The sequence below is a fragment of the Triticum dicoccoides genome, chromosome 4A (genome assembly GCF_002162155.2).
Source record: "Triticum dicoccoides isolate Atlit2015 ecotype Zavitan chromosome 4A, WEW_v2.0, whole genome shotgun sequence".
NCBI classification, from domain to species: Eukaryota; Viridiplantae; Streptophyta; class Magnoliopsida; order Poales; family Poaceae; genus Triticum; species Triticum dicoccoides.
This window is the reverse complement of record NC_041386.1, coordinates 612,895,246-612,902,237: the sequence shown is the minus strand read 5'-3', so window position 1 is coordinate 612,902,237 and position 6,992 is coordinate 612,895,246.

Below are 6,992 nucleotides of genomic sequence, written 5' to 3'. Positions count from 1 at the left end.
CATCTAGCATAGCAATGATAGTAGTGAGATCGAAGGTGATGGTCATCTTGCCTGAAATCCCGCTAGGAAGAAGATTGAGTCCATGAAGAAGATGAAGCCACGAAGACGAACCAAGCATAGACGAACGAATCCTCACGATCACAACGAAACGGGAACTATCGAGAAGAAGCACACAACATGGTAAACACACCACACATGAACAAGGCATGATGCTCAACCAAGTATGATGCATGACAAGGCTACATGAAGCTACTCATGGCAAGGGATGATGCATACAAGAACAACACAACAAGGCAAGTTTAAATGAGGCCAGAAACAACATGTAACAATTCCGGTAAGTCCCCATATGCAAAATTTCGACATTGGTCCAGATCTGAATAAATCTTATGTTCAAGTTGTTAAACAACAAGTTAAGATGCACCACGATGATCTACACGAAATTCTAGTCAAGTTACATATAAAGTTCATTAGATTCGGAGCTACGGCCTAGAAGATATGAGCAAAACAAGTTAAACATGGCATTGATGCAAAATGCATTCAAACATCAAGCACACACCTCAAAACATGGATGTAACAAGGTAACATAAAGCTACATGCAAAACTAAGCAAGTTTCATATAGAGCACACTCAAAACGGAGCAACGGTTCAACACATACACATGAAACAAGTTTAAAGGACAAGCTGTCCAAAACAGCAACTAGGCAACTTGCAAGTATCAAAACAACATTCTACAACACCTCAACATGAAAACAAAAGGCATGGACATGATTTACAGGTAAAGCATTACAAAACATGAACACTGAGCTATCTCCAGAAATCAGTAGAACATGCTCAAAAGGACATGGCAAGATTGCAAATAATAACAGTTCACAGACTTGGTGAAAATCACCAGGCATGGCAGAAATAACATCATGTTACAAAGTTTAGAGCTATCAAACAACATGCTACAGGAACTGATCATGGCAACCAAAGGCATGGCATGAATCTACTAATTGCATATAACAAATGTCCCTTACTGATCATGAGCCAAAAAGGCACAGCGGATATGATGGCACCCATGTAAACATAGCAAGTTTCATATACAGGTTCAGACTTAGCAGAAAAACTGAGCATGGCATAAACAGAATTATGAAGGCATCTTTGCGAGCTCAAATCACTCATCACAAAGCATTGCATGAATAGACAAGCATAGCATCAACAAGAATACATGTTCATGAAGCTAACCATGGCAAGAGCAAGTTCATTGCATGCTTGGATCACTAACAACAACCATGACAAAATTGATTAACATGTAAACAATCTGCCAGGAATATTTTATAGCAAAAATAGAGCAAGATTAAGACATACTAGAGCATTCCAAAAATGCAGACAGGGGCATGGATGGATAGAGCATAACATGTGTAACAAAATTCCATTAGTGAACATCTCCAGATTATGCATAGAACTCATGGTATCAACAGGTTTACATAGCATCACAATATATCATATTTAGCATAGCAAAACAGTAACAACAAGTAGCCCACTTCACAAGCTTGATGCACTCACTACAGAGCATAACAAAATACATGGATGAAACCACTGTAAAGATGGCATGTTACAGCTCATAACACATGTAGACTTCATGCTCAAAATAAAATCACACAAAAGGATACAAAAATAACAAATGAGCAAGTTCTGTTAAACTACAGCAGACAACATCACATAGCACTCTTGCAACGGTGATTAGGGCATCAAGATGAACTCAAACAAGCATGACCCAATGGAATGAAATGAAGAGCATCTCATGATGAGCATTTCGATACATTACATGCACAAATCGGAGCACCGAGCATGAAGTTATGATGCGAAGAAGATGCACACATAGTCTTGGAATCTGGGGACTTGGAGAAATTTACCCCGCGCAAAGAAAACGGGACGGAGCGGCCGTTTGGTTGGAGGGCTCGGGGTGGACGAGGCCGATCCGGGACGAGGCGGTCCCGGTGGCGAGCTCGGGCTCCGGCGAGGGCGGGGCCGGTTGGATCCGGGCGCGGCGTGGCGGAGGCAGGCGACGGGCGGCGCGGGTCGGCGAAGGCGGCGGATCCGGCGAGGCCATGCGGGGCGCGAGGTGGCGCAACGGCGGAAGGGCGGCGCATGTGCGCGGCAGCGGAGGACGCGGGCGGCGGGGCGCGCGTCGTGCGGTGGCGGGACGGCACCGGGCGGGAGGTAGGCGGCGGCTCGCGGCCGGAGTGGAGGTGGAGGGGGCGGCATGGCGGCGCGCGGTCGTCGGGCGGCCGCTGGGGCGCGGGCGCGCTAGGGCGGCGGCGACGCGATGGGCCGGGCGGTGGCGGTTCGGGCCCGCGCGGGCTCGCGATGGGCTTCGCGGGCCGGCGGCGGCGGGGTCTGGCTGGGAGGCCACGTGGCGGCGCGGGGTTGGAGGAGAGCGGCAGCGGGGTGACGTGGCGCTTCCTGGTTGGTCGGGGCGACGTGGACGGCGGACATGTCCGGCTCGGGATGGACAAGTACGGCGGCGGGAGGTGGAAGAAGACTAGAGTTTGGACTGCGAGATTTTCGGGGGGAGTTAGGAGAGTCCAAATGGGGAGCGGTTTTCGGCCACGTGATCGTGATCGAACGACCGAGAGCATGGAGGGGGTTTGGATGGGTTATTGGGCTGTTTTGGACGGGTGTTGGGCTGCAACACAAAGAGGGCTTTTGCGGTTACCCGGTTAACCGTTGGAGCATCAAACGGACTCTAAATGGCACGAAACTTGACAGGCGGTCTACCGATGGTGTACCAAGGCCGCTTGGCAAACCTCGGTCCATTCCGAGAATGTTGAACACCCACTCACAACAGAGACAAAAGGGGGGATGGAGCAGAGGATATAGGAGTGTCGGAACTTGAAACGGACAACGGGGCAAAGGACCGGATGCAAGTTTTGAAAAACATGAGGATGCAATGCATATGATGACATGGAAAAATGCAACACGCAAGCAAATGACATGGCAATGACGGCAAATAACTGGAAGACACCTCACGCATCCGTTCCGGGGCATTACAGTTGACCTACGAGGTTCAGTAACAACTTGATCTAAAGTTTCATGATCATCATCATTAACTTCCTCACTACTTGGTGTAGGTGTTGCAGAAACTAGTTTCCGTGATGAACTACTTTCCAATAAGGGAGCAGGTACAGTTACCTCATCAAGTTCTACTTTCCTCCCACTCACTTCTTTCGAGAGAAACTCCTTCTCTAAAAAACTCCGAATTTAGCAACAAAAGTCTTGCCTTCGGATCTGTGATAGAAGGTGTACCCAACAATCTTCTTTGGGTATCCTATGAAGACACATTTCTCCGATTTGGGTTCGAGCTTATCAGGTTGAAGCTTTTTCACATAAGCATCGCAACCCCAAACTTTAAGAAACGACAACTTTGGTTTCTTGCTAAACCATAGTTCATAAGGCGTCGTCTCAACGGATTTCGATGGTGCCCTATTTAACGTGAATGCGACCGTCTCTAAAGCATAACCCCAAAATGATAGCGATAAATCAGTAAGAGACATCATAGATCGCACCATATCTAGTAAAGTACGATTACGATGTTCGAACACACCATTACGCTGTGGTGTTGCAGATGGCGTGAGTTGCGAAACTATTCCGCATTGTTTCAAATGTAAACCAAAATCGTAACTCAAATATTGTCCTCCATGATTCGATCGTAGAAACTTTATTATCTTGTTACGATGATTTTCAACTTCACTCTGTAATTCTTTGAACTTTTCAAACGTTTCAGACTTATGTTTCATTAAGTAGATATACCCATATCTTCTTAAATCATCTGTGAAGGTGAGAAAATAACGATATCCGCCACGAGCCTCAACATTCATTGGACCACATACATGTGTATGTATGATCTTCAACAAATCTGTTGCTCTCTCCATAGTACCGGAGAACGGCGTTTTAGTCATCTTGCCCATGAGGCACGGTTCGCAAGTATCAAGTGATTCATAATCAAGTGGTTCCAAAAGTCCATCAGTATGGAGTTTCTTCATGCGCTTTACACCAATATGACCTAAACGACAGTGCCACAAATAAGTTGCACTATCATTATCAACTCTGCATATATTGGCTTCAACATTATGAATATGTGTATCACTACTATCGAGATTCAATAAAAATAGACCACTCTTCAAGGGTGCATGACCATCAAAGATATTACTCATATAAATAGAACAACCATTATTCTCTGATTTAAATGAATAACTGTCTCGCATCAAACAAGATCCAGATATAATGTTCATGCTCAACGCTGGCACCAAATAACATTTATTTAGGTCTAATACTAATCCCGAAGGTAGATGTAGAGGTAGCGTGCCGACCACGATCACATCGACTTTGGAACCATTTCCCACGCGCATCGTCACCTCGTCCTTAGCCAATCTTCGCTTAATCCGTAGCCCATGTTTCGAGTTGCAAATATTAGCAACAGAACCAGTATCAAATACCCAGGTGCTACTGCGAGCATTAGTAAGGTACACATCAATAACATGTATATCACATATACCTTTGTTCACCTTGCCATCCTTCTTATCCGCCAAATACTTGGGGCAGTTCCGCTTCCAGTGACTAGTCTGCTTGCAGTAGAAGCACTTAGTCTCAGGCTTAGGTCCAGACGTGGGTTTCTTCTCCTGAGCAGCAACTTGCTTGCTGTTCTTCTTGAAGTTCCCCTTCTTCTTTCCTTTGCCCTTTTTCTTGAAACTGGTGGTCTTATTGACCATCAACACTTGATGCTCCTTCTTGATTTCTACCTCCGCAGCCTTTAGCATTGCGAAGAGCTCGGGAATCATCTTATCCATCCCTTGCATGTTATAGTTCATCACGAAGCTCTTGTAGCTTGGTGGCAGTGATTGAAGAATTCTGTCAATGACGCTATCATCCGGAAGATTAACTCCCATTTGAATCAAGTGATTATTATACCCAGACATCTTGAGTATATGCTCATTGACAGAACTAATCTCCTCCATCTTGCAATCCAGGCATTCTTCTGAAATATTAACTTCAACTCCTGGAACATCTCATATGCTCCATGACGTTCAAAACATCGTTGAAGTCCCGGTTCTAAGCCGTAAAGCATGGCATATTGAACTATCGAATAGTCATCAGCTTTACTTTGCCAGACGTTCTTAACATCGTCAGTTACATCAGCAGCAGGCCTGGCACCCAACGGTGCTTCCAGGACGTAATTCTTCTATGCAGCAATGAGGATAACCCTCAAGTTACGGACCCAGTCCGTGTAATTGCTACCATCATCTTTCAACTTTGCTTTCTCAAGGAATGCATTAAAATTCAATGGAACAACAGCACGAGCCATCTATCTACAATCAACATAGACAAGCAAGATACTATCACGTACTAAGTTCATGATAAATTTAAGTTCAATTAATCATATTACTTAAGAACTTCCACTTAGATAGACATCCCTCTAATCCTCTAAGTGATCACGTGATCCAAATCAACTAAACCATGTCCGATCATCATGTGAGATGGAGTAGTTTCAATGTTGAACATCACTATGTTGATCATATCTACTATATGATTCATGCTCGACCTTTCGGTCTCCGTGTTCTGAGGCCATATCTATTATATGCTAGGCTCTTCAAGTTTAACCTGAGTATTCCGCGTGTGCAACTATTTTGCATCCTTGTATTTGAACATAGAGCCTATCACACCCGATCATCACGTGGTGTCTCAGCACGAAGAACTTTCGGAACGGTGCATACTCAGGGAGAACACTTATACTTTGATAATTTAGTGAGGGATCATCTTATAATGCTACCGTCAATCAAAGCAAGATAAGATGCATAAAAGATAAACATCACATGCAATCAATATAAGTGATATGATATGGCCATCATCATCTTGTGCTTGTGATCTCCATCTCTGAAGCACCGTCATGATCACCATCGTCACCAGCGCGACACCTTGATCTCCATCGTAGCATCATTGTTGTCTCGCCAATCTTATGCTTCTAAGACTATCGCTACCACTTAGTGATAAAGTAAAGCATTACAGGGCGATTGCATTGCATACAATAAAGCGACAACCATATGGCACCTGCCAGTTGCCGATAACTCGGTTACAAAACATGATCATCTCATACAATAAAATTTAGCATCATGTCTTGACCATATCACATCACAACATGCTGTGCAAAAATAAGTTAGACGTCCTCTACTTTGTTGTTGCAAGTTTTACATGGCTGCTACTGAGCTTAGCAAGAACCGTTCTTACCTACGCATCAAAACCACAACGATAGTTTGTCAAGTTGGTGCTGTTTTAACCTTCACAAGGACCGGGCGTAGCCACACTCGGTTCAACTAAAGTTGGAGAAACTGACACCCGCCAGCCACCAGTGTGCAAAGCACGTCGGTAGAACCAGTCTTGCGTAAGCGTATGCGTAATGTCGGTCTGGGCCGCTTCATCCAACAATACCGCCGAACCAAAGTATGACATGCTGGTAAGCACTATGACTTATATCGCCCACAACTCACTTGTGTTCTACTTGTTGGGTTTCGTAATAATTTCAAAAAATTTCCTACGCACACGCAAGATCATGGTGATGCATAGCAACGAGAGGGGGAGTATGATCTACATACCTAGTAGATCGACAGCGGAAGCGTTTGGTTGATGTAGTCGTACGTCTTCACGATCCGACCTATCAAGCACCGAAACTACGGCACCTCCGAGTTCTAGCACACGTTCAGCTCGATGACGATCCCCGGACTCCGATCCAGCAAAGTGTCGGGGAAGAGTTCCGTCAGCACGACGGCGTGGTGACGATCTTGATGTACTACAGCAGCAGGGCTTCGCCTAAACTCCGCTACAATATTATCGAGGACTATGGTGGCTGGGGGCGCCGCAGATGGCTAAGGAAAAGATCACGTGGATCAACTTGTGTGTTTCTGGGGTGCCCCTGCCTCCGTATATAAAGGACTAAGGGGGGGGAGGCTGGCCGGCCA